Raw genomic sequence first — 19,294 nt, forward strand, 5'->3', positions numbered from 1 at the left:
GAGAAAGGATTTAAAGCTGGCAGTCCCTACCATCAAAGGCTACAGGAGTATGCTGTCAGTGGTCTTTAGGCATAGAGGCCTTGACTTATCGGACAACAAAGACCTTCATGATCTTCTAAGGTCTTTTGAGACGTCTAAGGTAGCCTCCCCTAAGTTACCTTTGTGGAATTTAGATGTTGTTCTAAAATTCCTGATGTCCAAGAGATTTGAACCTTTGCATTCTGCTTCCTTCAAAGACGTAACAAAGAAAGCTATTTTCCTAACTGCTCTGGACGGCTAAGAGAGTTAGTGAACTTCAAGCGATCAGCAAGATTATAGGTTTTAGAGGCCCTGATGCTGTCTGCTCTCTGAGCCCTATGTTTCTTGCCAAGAATGAAAAGCCGCCTTCCCCTTGGCCCAGGTCCTTTGAAATTAAGGGCTTGACGGACATCACTGGACAAGAACCGGAGAGAACCCTGTGCCCTGTCAGGGCTCTGAAATTTTACTTACAGAGGACCCAGGATTGTAGAGGTCCTTCTAACAATCTTTGGTGCTCGGTTAAGAGGCCTGATATACCTCTCTTGAAGAATGCCCTGGCGTTCTTTTTACGAAGCACCATCATAGACGCCCATTCCAGTGTGCTAGACGAGGATTTGAGAACTTTGAAGGTCAAGGCTCACGAAGTGAGAGCCATTGCTACCTCAGTGGCTTTCCAGAAAACCAGTCTCTCAATGACATTCTGGGGCCACTTTTGAAGCAATTCTGTCTTCGCTTCTCATTATCTTACGGAAGTAAAGACATCCTATGAGAATTGCTGTGCGCTGGGGCCTTACGTTTCCGCAAATACGATCTTGGGGGCAGAAAGCGACTCTCATCCTCTCCTTTAGTTTTGTTTTTTGTGTTTTTTTAAATATATTAGATGTGTTGTTTTTATGGTTGTTGGGTCTCCACCAGTGGTGGTCGTCCCAGTCCTTAGTTTATGTTAATTATTCATGACGTAACTAGGCTTGGTCAGGTGGTTGTTTAGTTTGTCTTTTCCCCTCACAGTAAGGTCATATGGTCTAGTCACATTGTGGTCTCGCCCCGTTGACAGATCATCTAGATTTCACCAGCTTTATAGGTCTCTACCTCGCTGGAGTCTCTAGTAAAGCAGAAGCAGACTTGGGTGACAGTAATCACGAAGTCAGCAATGCTAACAGGTAAGGAACCAAGGCGTCAATCGCCTACATATGTTTGTTTCCTAAATCCTATTCTGTCTCTTCCCACCTCCAATGGTGGGATTCAGCTATATATATATCTGTCAGGTAAGTGTCATGAACAAAATGATATTTTTATGATAAAATAAAGTTTGTTCATACTTACCTGGCAGATATATATAATCATAGTGCCCACCCTCCTCCCCTCAGGAGACAGTAGTTCTAGATTCTAGAAAATCTGAATAGAAAATGGGAATGGTTCCTGATACCTGCCTCCCAGTGGCGGGAATGGGTACTAACCACCTGGCCCAACTGCGTGTGCGTAAGTTTTTGAATTTCTGTCGGTCCCTTTCGGAGAAATACAGCTATATATATATCTGCCAGGTAAGTATGAACAAACTTTATTTTATCATAAAATATCATTTTCATTCAAATAAAGGATTGTTAAGGTTTTCTTAAGATTTTCGAAGCTTGATTTTCGGCCCATCGGAACAGGTCAGAACAGAACTTAGACGTAACCGGGGCTGCCTAGTTTAAACACATGGTGCTAGAAAGTGACACACTGTTTGCTGCAGCAGCCTGCCTAGTGTTGCTGGCAAAAACAGCTGGGTCAGGCAAAGAAGAATCCAGAGGATGTTTGACATTTTAGTACATTTTATGCAACAAACATCATTAACTCACTTCATGCATATGCCACAAGTCAACATTAAGGCAAAATAAACTCGACTGATGACATAACTCTCCAAGAATTTGCGATGAGAGTCAGCAGAAGAAGACCACACTGGAGAACAGTACTCCAAACAAGGAAGAAGAAAAGAGAGAAATTACTTAAGAAATGATAGCTTCATCCCAAAACATTTCCTGAAGATACCAACTTTCTGAGAAACAGAGGAATCAACATTACGTATACGCTTCTCAAAAAGCCAAATCCCCTGAGAATGAGCCCAAGATGACAGTAGGGTGAACACTTTTGAACACTTGAGGGGCTGTTGTTAGGCCAAAGCACAGGACTTTGAATTGAAACACCAGCTCTCCCAGACTGAAGCGGAGAAACTTTCTGGAAGGGCGATGGATTGGAATCTGGAAGTAAGCATCCTTCAGATCTATTGTGAGCATAAAATCGTTGCTTCTGACAGCTGACAGGACTGTCCGAGGTGTCTCCATCCTGAATTGGGTCTTCCTGATGAACAGGTTCAGGGTTGCAAGGTCTATCACTGGTCTCCAATTGCCTGTTGCCTTGGGGACAAGGAAAATCCGATTGTAGAATCTTGGAGAATGATGCTCGACTACTTACACTGCTCCTTTCTCCATCATTTTCCTCACTTCTTCTTGTAAGAGCTGAAATAAACCAGGAGTCCTTTCACATGACAGATGTTGAGAGGTTGCTCGGAGAGAGAGGTCATATATTGAAGTTGGTGTCCTCATGTTAAGACTGTGGGTTTGTTAGCTATGAAAAATACAAATTAATTCAAACTTTGTCACATCTAAGATCTTAAAAGAGCCACTGATATTTAAAACTTCCATTTAAATGTAAAAAAAGGATGCAAAGGCAAAAATGTTTTGGATATCAACTAACTATTATCTTGCCTGCACAGCAGTTGCTTGGTCTAGGGACTGGTTGTGTGTGGTAGCTTGAGACAATCCCTCTCCTTGTGCCTCTGAGGAGACACAAGGAAAAGAGTTCATGATGAGATCTGAAACGAGCCTGAAGATGGTGCAGCTTGTGTCTCTGGGGATCAGATGGGTCCCTCTCTTCCAGAACCCCTGAAGGCAGAGTTGGAGAGGCCCTTTCAGAAATTACTGTGCTCATACGTAAGCATAATAGTCTCTGGGAGGCTATCTCAGCTTTGTATTGTTGACAGTCTCATCTGCAGGACTTTTTTTTAGGAAATACTCCAGAGGTGTGACTTTTGGCCAGGTTTGTAAACTTAGTTTATAATATGAACACCCTGATCTGCAGGTCAGATGGTTACCTGATGTCCAACAGATTGAGCAAGCTCCCTTCCTCAATGCTCTCACATCAGATGAGGTATTACATGCTGGAGGATGCATAAGCTACTCTGTTGCAGTTGAGCTCATCAGTCTGCCAACTGATGAATGATCTGTGTCTGGAGGGTCTTCTGTTCTCTGTTTGTCTATGGAGTCTGGTCATAGTTTCTCTTTCATCTTGTCCTCTGGGTTAACCTTCGGTTGAACATATTGACAGACTTTGCCATGACAGGTATCTCATGTCATGATGAGAGGGTGATTTTTTGTAGGTTGCTGGTGTCTGGGATTAGGTAAGGCACTCACCTACTTGTATACCAGACAGCCAATGCATGGGCAAACCTGGTGCTTTGGAGAAACATGGTTTCCTCTCTCTTTTCTCGACAGGTTTCTCACAAGATTAGCCTCTTGCTGAAGAGCAGTTTGGTGCTGAGTTCTTAGCTACTCTTCCTGAAGAGTAGTGTGAGGCAGTATTTGAGCTGAGGAGGTCGGATTCTTGAGCCTCCCTCCTGAACCATGTGATGTCTTTCAAACCTACCTCGGGGCAAGGACAGCCTCAGCTAAACCTTTGGGTGCAGCAAAGCCCTCTCTGTCTGTGCTTGCAAAGAAGCCTGCTCTTTGAAATTCTATATAAGTAGCCCAACCTGCTTCCTCTGAGAAAGGTGGGGACTATTCCCAACCATTATGGCTAGGAAAGGAGAGGATAAGAAGGGGAGGGTTGCTGAGATTGGCGATCTTCCTCTGTGGCCATAAGTGGGGAATTGCCTTTTTGCCACAGATGGCAGGAACAGGAAGCAGAGCCCTGTGTAGTATCAGTCCTTTGGGACGGATACAAGGATGTTTGGCCTCTCCTCTCAAACACATTGTTACTGTTACAACCATACCCTCCAGATTTGTAGAAGTCTCTGGCACTAAACATAGGTGGAGGTGATGCTGGAGAAAGGTGCTGTGGAGGTCATAGAATGCCACAGTCTTGGGTTTTACAGTCATCTCTTCTTTGTGGAGGAGGCAACTGGAGGATGGAGACTGGTAATTGACCTATTGCAATACACTCCCTGAACACCTGAATTAGCCCTGGTCACCTACCAGCCTGAACTACATCCCCATAGCTTTTACCCACTAAGTGGGTAATTAACTGTCAGCGTTACCAATGCTTACAGGAAAATCTTGTCAAATGAGTTACCTGAAGTAATGTTGGCAACACTGCTGCAAGTCCCGGCCGAGTGAGGCCGAGATCCCCAATTGCTTTTTGTTCGCCATGCTGTGTGGGTGTGTCCCACATCAGGCAAACTTTTGGTCATTTATCCCGACCCCCATTTAAGAATTTGGATATCGGATCACGATTTGGACTGTTTTCAACGCATTTTCTCCTGGATGGATACTTTATTGATAGGATTTGGAACTTCTCTCCCGATTTTGACTTTGGGATTTTCGTTTGGATAAGTCAAACAAGAAGATGTCGCTGTCTGCTAGCACTGATACTTCCACTTTGTTTACATCTTTGACGACAGAGCCTTCTTCTGCTGGAGATGCTGACGCTCATTGGCCCTGCACGTCCTGCAAGTGTAGGATGAGTACCCTCAAACACGATCGACATTGTTTGTATTTGATGTAGGAAGATGCGGTGTAGTATCAGTCAGATAGGCGGCGAGTCTTGGTCTGGTAGATCAGATGGAAGAATTATTCAAAAGTTAGAGGACAAGTTACTAGCTGAGTATGTCTAGTCTATTTTTCTAGCTTTATGACTAAATTAACGGAAATTAGAGATAGGATAGTAGTAATAGTGTTGTAGATACTAATTATTTCTTTTCAGCCCCTGCCTGTTCCAGAACCAGCCCTAACGGGTGCCGGGGGTCATGGAGAACCGCAAACCTCGAAGGTAGGATCTGCCGGCCCCCCTGGCGTGGAGCAGGCAGTGTTGGCAGCAGATTTCCCCTTCCTCTAAAAGCGTAAGTTCTAAGGTGGATTTAGAATTAGGAATCACTCAGAAGAGTAGGAATTCTAATTTAGGAAGTATTCAGGAAGAGTAGTTGAATGTGCAGTCTTCTTTGGGTTCAGGTTTGGTTTTTTAGGTCTCTCATTTAGATCAATCGTTGGTTTTATTTCCTGCTTTGTGCTCTGTGCAACAAAGGTTTCCAGATCCGTGGAGGGTCGTTCAGATTTGGTTTCTGATGTATCTGGTTCTGAATTTTTGTTTTTCCTTGAATAATCCTTCTTCAAAGGTTCCCTTTTTCTTTGGGGGTTTTAAAATTTCTTTCGTCTTGCGATGGTGGTAATTCTGGCGATCAAGTTTTCCAATATTCATGATCATGTCTTAAAGAATTTTCTGATTTTGATAATGTCTATCAAGATTATCGGGGGCAGTAGTTGAATGTGCAGTCTTCTTTGGGTTCAGAACCAGTTCTATTTTTCTTTAGATCAATCGTATGGTTTTATTTCTTTGGCTCTTCCTCTGTGCAACAAAGGTTTCTAGATCCGTTTTTGGGTTTTCTTCAGATTTCTTCCATTCTGGTTCTGAGTTTTTCTTTTCCTGAATAATCCGCTCTTTGGAGGGGTCTTAAAATTTCTTTCATCCTTGTTTTGGCTTTTAATCAGTTTTTCCAATAGCAAGATCATGTCTTAAAGAATTTTTCAATAATGTCTATCAAGATTATCGGGGGAGCAGACCAGCTCTATTTTCATGAAATCTATGGTTTTTGGGAAGGGAATTTTCCCCCATTTTCCCCGTAATCTTTTATCTTCCATTGCCCTTTCTCAATCTTCTTTTTCGGTCTGTTTCTCAGAGGGCTCTTCCTTGGTCTTTGTTGTTTTTCATCAGGTTTTTTGGCTTTTGTCAGCAGACTCCTTCATGGTTTCATTCTTTAGAGCTTCAGCGGGTTCTTGTTAAGGGAATACTTTTAACGGATCCATCATCTTTATCACAGGTTTTGCGAATCAGCCTGTAGTTTCTCAGGCATCCGATCTAGTTGTATCCTCCGCGATTCTTGCAGAGGCGTTTAATTCATTTTCACCAGCATTTACAACTTCCTAACCGATAAGTTTCCTCTTTCCATTCTTGTGGATGCTGGTAAGTTACCTTCTTCTGTTACCTGCGCCAGCATTCAGGTATCAGCACCCTTAATACTCAGCCTTGAGTTTGTTCCGGTTGGGACTTTCTCCATCTGTCCAACGTCGGCGTTAGGGCCCTGTGGTTAGTCAGTGTGGCTTCTTCCTTCTTCCCTCCTTCCGGCTTCTTCTTTCTCAACTTTCCTGCAGGTTTCTCTGTCCCTCCATCTAGGCATCCATGTTGGTTTGGGGTTGATTCAAGGTCTTCAGTTCCGGATTCCCATTCTCATGCGGTTTTGATACATCCGGTTTGAGTGGTTCAGGTGTTGCAGCCTCTTCACTCTCAGGAGTGGGCGTGGTGGCTGGCCCAGGTGTTGCGTCATCCCTGTTGGGTGGTGCAGGGTTTGCGCAGCCTACTTTGGTGCCTCCAGTATGTTTCGATTGATATGCAAGTTCAGGTGTCCGTCTCATGCACCCAGGGTCAGGTGTTCCTGTTCGGGGTTTTCGAGTTCAGCTCGGCGTTTTGTAGGGTTGCCTGCCTCTTTCCTGTCTGATAATCCTCCAGCTGGTCGGTTGGACCAGTCCAACAAGGATTGTTCATTTGAAGAAGAGGATCTTGTAATTGGATATTAGTTCTCCTTCAGCTAATGAGAATGAGTATAAGCGGATGGTAGACTTCATCCCTCCTTATCCTCAATCCAAGGTTTCCGGAGGAACCTACACTATCGAATAAAACGATGTTCGAGTCGCTATATGCGACAGAACCGGTAGTTGCTCAATCATCAAAGAATCTCGTCTGCTTTGGCCGTGTCGGGCAGGCATTGAGGAAGGCAGACATAGGTTATTGGCTTTGATAGGGTCGAGTAAGCAGGATTCAACCTTGCTTCCTATTCAGGAAGGGTTTTAACAAGGTAGCGGGTAACCCTTCTGCGGGTGTCAGGGTTCCTCTCAACGTATCTGTTGAGGCTCTTGTCTCTCGGGTTCCTTCATCAATTGTTTTGTCTCAGTTTCATCTAGGGAGGTTTGTATCTTGGAGGACACCTTTGCAGCCATTCGGAGGCCTTGTCCCACTCTGTGGATGTGTCCGGGTTGATAGGGTTTTCTCAAACAAGATGGATATACTCCCTCCGGTCCAGTACTGCCTGACACCTCATCACTTCGGTGTCAATGGGGCTGGCATACCAGGTTAACATTTTGCCTGACTGTACAACGTTCTTTGGCAGAAGAGGAGGGACTTCTTTTAAAGCTTCCGCCTCACTATCCGGACATTCGGAGAGGGTTCTGTTGAGGGCGCCTTTTGCGCTCTGCAACAGTCTTTTAGGGAGGAGGATAGCTCCTCCATGGTTAATTTTGTGTAGCCATCATCAGCAGTAGCATCACAACAGGCTATGATTAGTGTGGCTGCTCTGGGTTCAGGGGATGTGGCCAGTATAACGAACTTGTTGCTTCTAACAGTGTCTCCAGTGTCGGCAATTATGCATCGTCGAGGGTACAAAATGTTGAAATAGAGGTGTTTCTGTCCAACAGGGAACAGCCGGTACCCACTTGAGAAGCCTCTTAGGGAGAATGTCTCTCTCTCTCTCTCTCTCCTCTCTCTCTCTCTAATTCTCTCTCTGATCTCTCTCTCTCTCTCTCTCTCTCTCTCTCTCTCTCTCTCTCTCTCTCTAATTCCAGGTTCTTGTGTCTTTGCATGTTTTTCTCTTCAGGTATGTCTCAGGAATTGCTGGGACTTCCACATCGAGAATGCAGCTACTCCTGGTCAAAATGAATTGCCGCCTTGAGTCAAAGCAGCGTTTTTGGCGTGACCACACAAAAAAAAATTCACCAAAATTTAAAACATTTCTAAACAAAAAATTACATCAGGGTATTCACCAAGCACTCTCCTAATACCTTGTGGGTCCGCCTTTGCGAAGAATGACCTCCTTCAGCTGATTAGGGACCGACGAAACCAGATTTTGAATGACGTCTTGGCGGATCTCAGCCCAGTCCTAGCGCAGTTCGGCCTCCAACTTTGGAAGGGTTGAGATGTCTGTCTAAACAAAACAAAACTTCCATATTTAGTATTTGGGATATCATATGATCACTTATCCTTGGTTTGCACAAAAAAAAGTTGAAATCATATTTACTATGAAAAAAATTTTGAAAAAATTTTTTTTATTTTTTATTTTTCACGTTCGAGTGCTATAAAATTTTTTATTATGAAAACGAATTGAATGTTTTATTTTTCCCGTAATCTATAAATGTTAAGTGATAACTGAATAAATTTTTAACAAAAAATAAGCTCTACAGAAATTCAGAAAATAAATTCAGGAAAAATGCAAAACTAGTAAAGGTACCCCTTTCAGCCCTAAAACATTTTTTTTCTTCTCCCAAATATTTTTTTTTTTTATAAGCTTTAGACTCTCACTGATCATTTCTTATCAAAAACTTGAACTCGTTTTCATATTTCATGCCCGAAAAAAATAATTTAATTTTTAAAATTTTTTTATTTTGTGTTTTTGGTATAGCTGTACTTTTTTGGTTTATGATTTCAAACTCATTTTTATCAGTGCATGCTATTGTATGGATGTTTATCTATTTGCAAAAAAAAAATTCATGAAAAAATATAAAAAACTAAGCAAGCAGCAGTTAGTCAAAGTTATTGAAAAAAAAATGTAACGCAGCGCAAAACGTTTCCACATGGTTTGGTCTCAAGAACAAAAGGTTTCTCATATTTTAAAGCATTATTCTTGAAAATTGCAATAAGAAACTTGAATTAAAAAAAAGCTATTTGATCCATGTGATTCCTTCAGGGCAAGTGGTTCTTTTTCACTGTTGCATTTGTTAAATCTGAAATGAAGTTCATCCCTGAAAACATGTGAAAAAAATTGGTTGGCAGAAATTGACAAATTGTCAACGTAGCTTATGGTTGTCTGGTGAGTGGCAGTGCTCCACACTGCTCTCACTTTTAAGGTATTACCTTAAATCAGGTAATTGAGGTCTTTTCAGGTAATGTTTAAGGTACCGAAATTTTTAAGGTAATTTCAAGGTAATATGAAGAAAACTGCAAGGTAATCCAGATCCATTTAAGGTATAAATGTAAAACTGTCTATTTTTCTGTAAAATGTTTCTTTAATATTGGTAACATTGTTTGAAAGACTTGAGATGTCATTGAGATGAGACTACTGATGTTAGCTCTGAATAACAGCTTGCAGTATGTATTGTATATTATGATTATGAGAAGTATGCTATTGTAACCTCATTTTTTGATATGGTAAAAGTAAAGAAATGTGATGCAGAATCTATCTATTTCTCATTAAAGGCATCTTTTGAGGAGAAGGGAATCCCATTGGATAATATCATTGGCTATTGTTCTGATACATGCAATGTTTGGTGAACGTAAGAGTGTCACATCTTTAATGAAAATGATCTGCCTCATATTATATCTGTACATTGCAGGTGCCATACAATACATTTGCATGTTTTGCATGCATGTCTCAAGCTATCCACTTCACTTGAAGATTTGTGTAGAAATGTGTATTCTTATTTCAGCAGGTCAAGACTACGAAGGCATGAGTTGGAAGAGTTCCAAGAATTTGTAAATATCACACCTCACAAACTTTTAAGTTATGGTCAAACTATATGGTTATCACTTGAGACGTGTGGAGAGAATCTTAGAACAATGGGATGTGCTAAGACTTTACTTCACAGCTGTTGTAAATGAGAAACATGATCCTTCCTATGTGACTGAGACCATTCTTACCAGTTTAAATAACCTATTCATCAGGGCGCAGTTAGAGTTCATCCAAGTACAATTAAAGAGAACTAATGCGTTCGATAAGATATCCCAAAGTGATAAACCTATGCTCCATGCTTTAGACAGTAAATTACAAATGCTGCTTAGAGAAATAATGAGTGACTATATCCATTTGAAGTATGTAAGAGAATGCATCCCTACACTCTTGACTTCCATTTCACAGGTGTATGTAGGCCTTAATGCCACTGAAACACTCTCGCATCCCCCTATTTGTTATGACAAAGAAGGTTTAAAAAGATTTAGGGAAAGTTGTGTGTCATTTTTTGTTGAATTAACATCTCAACTTAAGTCTAGATTTGTAACCACTCATTTGACATTCTTAGATTTCCTAAAGCCCTAGAATGCTCTAAATAGAGAGCCAGGTAGTCTAGCAATTGTTTTCCAAGCAATGCCCTACCTAGATAGTTTATGTAGTAAAGAAATGGCAGACATTGAATGGCGACAGCCAGCTTTAGAAGGCAACTTTAGTGATGTGGAAGATCCTGTAGAATTTTGGCAAAAAACTTTGCAGCAATGTAGGCCTAACATGAATGAGGAGAAAAAATATCCAAACCTCTCTAAAGTAGTGGGTTGTGCTCTAACCTTACCACATTCTAATGCATCAGTGGAGAGAGTTTTTAGCCAGTTATGACGAGTGAAAACTGACCTAAGAAATTCATTAAAAGGGGAAAGCTTGGTAAGCATTTTGCATACTAAATATGGTCTAAAAAGAATGGGAAAATCCAGTGATGCATTGGAATTAGATGAGGAACTGGTTAAAAATCTGGAAGTAGTAGTATCTAATGCTACAGATGAAGAATGTAGAAAGCTTGTATTAGAAAAGTTTAAATAATGGTTTATTTTTTTACAAAAAGCAAAATGTTTTCATTCTTGAAAATAATATTTTTTTCTAGTTTTCCTCAGTAGTAAGCAGTTTGTAGTTTCATTATTGAGAGTATTCAGTGAGTTTATTTGCTTTATTTTTGTAACAGCATGTTTTGTATTATAATATATATATATACCCATAATATATATATATATATAATATATATATATATATATATATATATATATATATATATATATATATATATATATATAATATATATATATATATATATATATATATATTTTATTATATATATCTAGCATATAATATATATATATATATATATATTATAATATATATATATATATATATAATATATATATATATATATATATATATATATATATATATATATATATATATATATATATATTTATATATATATATATCATATATATATATATGTATATATATCACATATATATATATATATATAGGAATATCATTAGAAAGCATTGCTGATTAATGGCATCTTCCCTTCCTGATTGACTTATTCAAAATTTGTTTAGTCAGCATTCAAAATTAGGTTTACATATAGTTTCATTAGTTCATATTGTTTTTGATTGATGATAGCAACAATATGAACCTGTCAGGAGACATTGAAATCGGACGCCATTGACACCTTAAGAGTTTGAGGCCAAAAAAACCACTAGGGAATTTGGTCTTCTAAGAACGCCCTAGTCAACAGGTTGCTGTTATATTTTTGTATTTATTTCCACCTGTGAAACGCCACCTTCTTTCATGTTTTTGTATATATACTCATTGTGTCCATATCTTCTACTAGTGAACAGGGCACAGAAACAAGTGCTTATATGGTTTCAAACTTTAAATAGTGTTTTTGCCTTCTTTTATTTTATATATATATATATATATATATATATATATAGGCTATATATATATATATATATATATATATATATATATATATATATATATATATATATATATATATATATATATATATATATATACATATGCATTATTTATATATATATATATATATATATATATATATATATATATATAATATATATACATATATATATATATATATATATATATATATTATATATATATATATATATATATATATATATATATATATATATATATATATATTATATATATATATATATATATATATATATATATATATATATATTATTATATATATATATATATGGATATATATATATATATCTTAAATATAGGTTTTTTATTTATATATACAAATAATTATAATATGATATATAGTTTATTCTTTTTTTACAAATATGGTCTTTTATTAATTTATATACCACAAACATGTGTGTGTGTGTGTTGTGTGTATGCTGTGTGTGTGTTATTTCAATGATATCAAAGTTGTTTTTTTTTAATACAATATATGTTTTTAATAATGAAGTTTATTGTTTTTTTACAATATGTCTTTTATTACCAATACAAACAATTGCTTTGCATATACAGTATAATGTTTGTGTTATTTAAGGTAATCAAGGTGGATTTAAGGTAATATTTGAGGTAATCTGATGAAGCAAAAGTGAGAGCACTGTTGCTCCTCACCCACTCAGTGTGTAACGAGCCACGAAAGGGTAAGGACGTTTTAATTTTCAGGTCCCCTTTTTGTCGCATCTTCTAACCATATTGCGATGTTGAGGTCTCCCATCCTGTCCCCAGTATGTCTCCCAAACCTTCAAAGACAGACATATACCAAAATATTTACTCTTCACCAGGAAGGAAATAAAAGTAAGCAAATTGCCCAGAAGACTGGTGTAAGCGGCAGGACAGTAGCTACGTAGTGGCAAGGTTTAAGGCTGGTGGCAGTGTGGCAGTCCCCAATCCTGGGACCAGCCCTGGCCGCCCCCGCAAACTCCCTCCGTGCTGTTCGAATGCTGAAACATTCAGTAGAAGCAAATCCTAGTCTCACCTCGAAGGGGTTGCAAGAACAAAACTCCCAAGCTTTTGGAGAAGCATCAACCAGGACTGTTCGTCACGTTCTCCAGAAGCAGCTGGGTTACAAAAGGGTTGCTGCCCGCAAAAAGCCTCTTCTAACCCAGCGACAGAAGCTGGAACATCTCGCCGTTGCTAAGAAATACGCATCATGGGCTGATGAGGATTGGAGGAAGGTATTATGGAGCGATGAATCTACCTTTTACGTATCTGGTTCTAAGAGAAAACAGGTCTGGTCACGTGCTGATAGTGACCCACTCGACCCTCTGCGCCTCGCCCCACCATTAAGCACCCCCCCATATATCATGGTATGGGCTGGGTTTGCGTATGGTGGTGTGAGTGACCTTGTCGTATTGCCGAAAAACACGAGTGTCACTAAGGAAGTTTACTACACCCTTCTAAACGAGCAACTAGACAATGTCGTCACCCAAACAAACTCGTCTGTGTTCCAGCAGGGCGGGGCCCCCGCTCACACTTCAAAGTTAGTAAGAGGGTGGTTTGACGATTGTGGGATCGATTATATTGGGGACTGGCCAGGACAGTCACCTGACCTTAAACAGCACGTGGCTCGGGTAAGGAAAAGGTTTGCGCTGCGTTACATTTTTTTTCATTAACTTTGACTAACTGCTGTTTGCTTAGTTTTTGATATTTTTTAATTAAATTTTTTTTGCAAATAGATAAACATCCATACAGTAGCATGCACTAATAAAAATGAGTTCAAAATGATAAACCAGAAAAGTACAGCTATGTCAAAAACAGAAAATAAAAAAAATTTAAAATTTGTTCATGAGACTTACCTGCCAGATATATATATAGCTGTATTCTCCGAAGGTCCGACAGAATTTCAAATTTCGCGGCACACACAGTGGCCGATCAGGTGGTTAGTACACATTCCCGCCGCTGGGGCACGGGCATCAGGAACCATTCCCATTTTCTATTCAGATTTTCTCTGTCGCCGGACTGTCAACACCTGTTGTCAGTTCCTCCGCCTTTGGATTTCAATATTTTGTCACTTGAGTATTTTGGTTGTTTTTGGTATCGACTTGGATCTGTGACTTGGCATACGCTTTTCTGGACCGTTTTTTTTGATTTTGCCTTTGACTTTTCTATATATAATGTCTTCCTCTAGCTATCGTGTCTGTAGCTTGGGTGGTTGTAAGGTGAGGCTATCGAAAGACTTTGTAGACCCTCACACTTTATGTATGAAATGTAGGGTATGGAATGTTCTGTGGACAATCGTTGCAATGAATGTGAGGGATTATCTGAGGGAGAATGGAAGAAGTACGAATCCTATATGCGTAAATTGGAGCGTGATAGGTTGAGGAGGTCTTCCTCCAGGAGTGCTTCTGTGGACAGTCGGTCAGGGATTTCTCATGTTAGTAACCCTGTAGCTTGTAGTCCTAACCCTTTTAGTGTTGCCTTCGGGCCCTGAGGTTGTTGCAGAAAGTAATGCTCTGACTCGTTCTTGAGTCTATTCGCGCTCTTGAAAATAAAGTGAATGCCCTGCAAGCGCAAAGTGTAGTGTGTGTTAATCCCCTAGTGTTGTGGAGGGGGGCGTCTGATCGACCCTATAATGCTTCTAGGCCTGGACCTCTGCCGAACTCCCAAGACCCGGGGAGGGCATGTCGAAAGTCGCGATGAAGGTTACGGGGACTCCCCTCCGATCTGCGTCCCTTCGGCAGGTCCTGTTGACTTCACCCAGGCTGCCAGGGATCGTGCTCAGGCACGCATCCATAAGGAATGCTTCTCGTCCTCCGACACGTCCTCCCCTTGTGGGGTTGAGCGCTCGGTTGGACTCTCGACCCCTCAAGAGAAGCCTGAGAGGAGAGGACGCTTCACGCCCTCTTCCTCTAGACGTTTTACGCTCGTCCCCTGAAAGTTTCGAGGAAGTCCCTCAACAGAAGAAGTTTCGTTCTACGGATGTTGACGCTGCTCGCGCTAAGGCGGAGCGCTTTTTCCTGTTGGGGAAAGAAGAAGACTTCTCCTCTCCGCTCTCCTTCTCGCAAATTCAGCCCGTCTTCTAAGAGAGCTGTGTCCCCAACTTGCCAGATTTTGTTAGGCATGCAACAGCAGCTGGATTCTCTTATGGATCGTAGAAAGGCCTTTCGTGAAAAGATTTGCATCTGCCTGTGAAGAAGTCAGTCCTTCCCACTCTCCTCCCGTTTCGTCGTCTTCGTCTGCTACTTCTCCTGAAGCTTCTCGTCTTGCACCTAAGGAAGGCTTTAAGGAGCTTCTTCTCTCTTTGAAGATTTTGACGTCTCTCCTGATACGCGCCAGGTTCGAGTATCTCGCGCTTCGCGCCCTCACGCTTTTTCGCGCGCCGCCTTGAGTCTTCGGCGCGCATCCACCCAGGACGCGCGCGCCTCATCGTGAAGCTCCTTCCATGTCCTGTCACGAGCTGCGCGCGCTTCCCGCCAGGACGCTCCTCGCCTCCGCGCGTTCTCTCTTCTCGCCCTGCGAACGTTGCTTCCACGCCTGCAGTTTTTCTTGATGATCAACTTCCCGTTTCTTCTGTTCAGGCTCATCAGGATTTAGCCACGACTTCCAAACACGATAGGTCCCGCTGGCGTATCGGCGAATCGGGTCTCCTTCCTCCTTGCTCTCCTGACCCTCCAGCTGAGGAAGAAGAACCCCTTCCGTCAGAGCCCTCGGACGAAGAGAAACACGCTCCTTCTGCTTCTTCCGATTATCAGACTCTGACTTGTCTGTTTAAGGATTTATTTCCTGAAACCTTTCAAGCTTCAGCCTCGCTCTCCCCCCGTCTCAGTTGGCTTCTTCTCAGGCGAGGAAATCTCCTGGTTTTCTTAAAATGAAGAAATCCTTCTCTACCAAGAGAGCTTTTAAGAAAGTTCAAGACTGGATGTCGACTAGAAAGAACCAAGGGAAGACTTGTTTTGCTTTGCCTCCTTCTCGTTTGTCTGGTAAATCCGAATTTGGTACGACACAGGTGAAGATATGGGTTTGACAGTTCCCTCCACTTCTAAAGGGGACTTTGCTAGTCTTGTGGACGCCTCTAGGAGATCTCACTTGTCCTCTTCTAAGGTTTCCTGGACTCTCACTGAAATGGACCACCATCTCAAAGGACTCTTCAAGGCGGTGGAAGTCTTTAACTTTTTGGACTGGTGTCTGGGAGTTCTGCACACTAAGGCTAATAGCCCTAGTTCAATTAGTCTGGGGAGCTGTCCAGTGTACTGACGGTGCATGGACAAGGCCGTCAGAGATGGCTCTGAAGATCTGGCTTGACAGTTTTCGTCAGCTCTTTTAAAGAAGAGAGCATTGTTCTGCTCCTTTTGGCAAAGTCTGTGTCTCCATCTCAGAAGGGAGAGCTTCAGTTCGCGCCTTTCTCTAGCCATCTCTTCCCCAGACCTTGGTTAAGGTATATCGCTTCCAGCCTTCAGGAGAAGGGCACTCAAGACCTCCTTTCCAGGTCCTCTAAGCGTCCCTCAGCGCCTTCTTCGTCTTCTTCTTTGCCTCAGCAAGCTAAAAAGAAGCAGCCCTTTCGTGGAGGGTCTTCCACGGGAAGTTTTTCCAAACCCGCACCTCGAGGCAGAGGTTTCCCTAGAGGCAAGGTCGTCCCCAAGAGGGGCAAGTGACTCTTTTCTCCTCCAGATACCAGTAGGAGCCAGGCTTCTTCATTTGCTCAAGCCTGGAGAGAGAGGGGCAGACTCTTGGTCCCTCCAAGTAGTAGAGAGAGGCTACCTAATTCCTTTCCTGACTCTTCCGCCTTTGTCTTCGACCCCCAGAGATTTATCTCCCAGGTACCATCCTGCCAAGCAGAAGATACTGTTCGACCTTCTCGAACAAATGCTTGAGAAGAGAGCAGTGGAGCAAGTCTTAGACACAAAATCCCGGGATTTTACAACAGACTGTTTCTGGTACCGAAACATCCAGAAGGTTTGAGACCTGTCTTGGACGTCAGCAGGTTGAACGACTTTGTCCAGAAGGACAGAAGTTCAAGATGGAAACGTCTCAGTCAATTTTAGGAGCTCTTCATCCCGGGGATTGGATGGTGTCTTTAGACCTCCAAGATGCGTACTTCACGCCCCGATTCATCCACGCTCGATGAAGTATCTCCGCTTTGTCTTGGGGGCAAGACTTACCAGTTCAGGGCTCTCTGCTTTGGACTCAGCACAGCCCCGAGGGTGTTTACTCTTCCTCATGAAGAATATAGCGATGTGGTTGCACCTCTCCTCTCGGAGTCAGGATCTCTCTCTACCTAGACAATTGGTTGGTCCGTGCTTCTTCTTGGCACAAAGGTGTCTGGAGGACCTTCATTTTACTCTGATCTCGTGAAGTCCCTGGGACTTCTGATCAATGTAGGAAAATCGCAACTGATCCCCTCCCAGTCCATCGTTTATCTGGGGATTCAGATGAATTCAGCGGCTTTTCTAGCGTCTCCGTCGCTAGAAAGGCAGGTTCATTGTTGCGAAAAAGTCGCGGTCTTCTTGGAGAAGGAAACATGCTCGGTGAGGGAATGGATGAGTCTGCTGGGGACCATTTCCTCGCTGGAGAAGTTTGTTTCTCTAGGAAGGCTACATCTCAGACCTCTTCAGTTCTTTCTGCTGGAGAACTGGAAGAACAAGGAAGACTTGGAAGAAGAATTAAGGATCCTTCCTTCCATAAAAGACTCCCTCAAGTGGTGGCTCGATCCTGTGAAGTTGGGAAAAGGGATCTCTCTCAAGTTTCTGAGCCCCGACCTAGTTTTGTTTTCCGACGCATCATTGGCGGGTTGGGGAGCAACACTGGGGGGAAAGGAAGTGTCAGGAACCTGGAAAGGGCAACAGGTATCCTGGCACATCAACATCAAAGAGTTGGCGGCAATCTTCCTAGCCCTCCAATTCTTCGAGTCTCAAGTTGCCAATCACGTTGTTCAAGTGAACTCCGACAACACTACGGCATTGGCGTACCTCAAAAAAACAGGGCGGAACACACTCTGTTCCCTGTTCGGCCTTGCGAGAGAAATTCTCCTCTGGGCTCAAGCTCGCAACATTTCAATCCTCACAAGATTTGTTGCAGGGGTAGAGAATGTTCGAGCGGGACCTGCTCAGTCGGCGCCACCAACTTCTACCGACGGAGTGGACTCTTCATCAGGAGGTTTGCCGAGACCTTTGGAATCTTTGGGGTCGCCCTCTTCGTGGATCTCTTCGCGACCTCAAGAACGGCGAGGCTTCCCCTCTACTGCTCCCCTGTTCTCGACCCAGGCGCAGTGGCGATAGATGCTCTTCTCTGGGATTGGACGGGTCTGGACGTTTATGCCTTTCCTCCGTTCAAAATTCTGGGAGAAGTGCTTCGCAAGTTCTCGGCCTCTCAAGGAACAAGGGTGACGCTCATCGCCCGTTTTGGCCTTTGAACCAATGGTTCTCGGAGTTTCTCTTCTGGTTAGTGGACGTTCCCAGATCACTACCTATGAGAGCAGATCTGCTCAGACAACCCCACTTCGCGAGATACCATCAAAACCTCCCGCTCTGAACCTGACTGCATTCAGACTATCGAGAAATTGGTCAGAGCGAGGGGTTTTCTGGCCAGTGGCACGGGCCATCGCTAGAGCCAGAAGAGCTTCCTCTATCAAAGTGTATCAGCGAAGTGGGCAACCTTCAGAGGTTGGTGCAGAAAGAAGGGATTTTCCTCTTCCTCGACCTCTGTGAGCCAAATAGCTGATTTCCTTTCTTTTTGAGAGAAAAGCTCAAGTTGGCAGTTCCAACTATCAAAGGATATCGGAGCATGCTTTCCTCTGTTTTCCGACACAGAGGACTGATTTGTCTAATAATAAGGACCTTCACGATCTCTTGAGATCTTTCAAAACGTCCAAGGTTCCCGGCCTATTCCTCCTACTTGGAATTTGGATGTTGTCCTCAAGTTTTTAATGACCAGTCCTTTTGAGCCTCTTCATTCAGCATCTCTATGGGATGTTACTAGAAAGACGGTCTTCCTCATTGCTCTGGCGACGGCGAAGAGAGTGAGCGAAGTTCAGGCTTTCAGCCGTCATGTGGGCTTCAAGGGACACAATGCTGTCTGCTCGTTGTCCCCCTACATTCTTGGCTAAGAATGAAAGGCCTTCTAACCCTTGGCCTAAATCTTTTTGAAATTAAAGGTTTGACTGACCTTGCTGGACAGAACCTGAGAGAGTTCTTTGTCCTGTTAGAGCTCTAAGGTATTACCTTAGAAGGCTCAGGACCCGCGTGGTCCCTCGGACAATTTATGGTGTTCGGTGAGACATCCTGTTAATCCCATGTCGAAGAATGCGCTAGCATTCTTCATTAGGAATGTCATTATGAGGCACATTCTTGTTGTGACGACTCCAACTTTAAGTTGTTGAGAGTCAACGCCCATGAGGTTAGGGCAGTCGCTACCTCCATGCATGTTCCAGAGAAATATGGCGCTCAGTGATATTCTCAGTGCCACCTTTTGGCGAAGTGAATCGGTGTTTGCCTCACACTACTTAAGAGATGTCAAGGTAGCATACGAAAATTGCTTTTC

General features: G+C 42.3%; 1 protein-coding gene across 4 annotated transcripts in view; it reads left to right on the forward strand.

Moving 5' to 3' along the window:
• LOC136853211 (zinc finger protein OZF-like) overlaps positions 1-19,294 on the forward strand; it is a 270,715-nt gene that overhangs the window by 241,232 nt on the left and 10,189 nt on the right. Inside the window, exon 2 of one of the 4 annotated variants that reach the window (XM_067128586.1) lies at positions 12,482-13,389. The exons of the other annotated variants lie outside the window; for them this stretch is intronic. The gene's annotated coding sequence lies outside the window, so the exon portion shown is untranslated. The remainder of the gene's footprint in view (positions 1-12,481; positions 13,390-19,294) is intronic. 4 annotated transcript variants of the gene reach the window in all.

Source organism: Macrobrachium rosenbergii, chromosome 26 (genome assembly GCF_040412425.1).
Source record: "Macrobrachium rosenbergii isolate ZJJX-2024 chromosome 26, ASM4041242v1, whole genome shotgun sequence".
NCBI lineage: Eukaryota > Metazoa > Arthropoda > Malacostraca > Decapoda > Palaemonidae > Macrobrachium > Macrobrachium rosenbergii.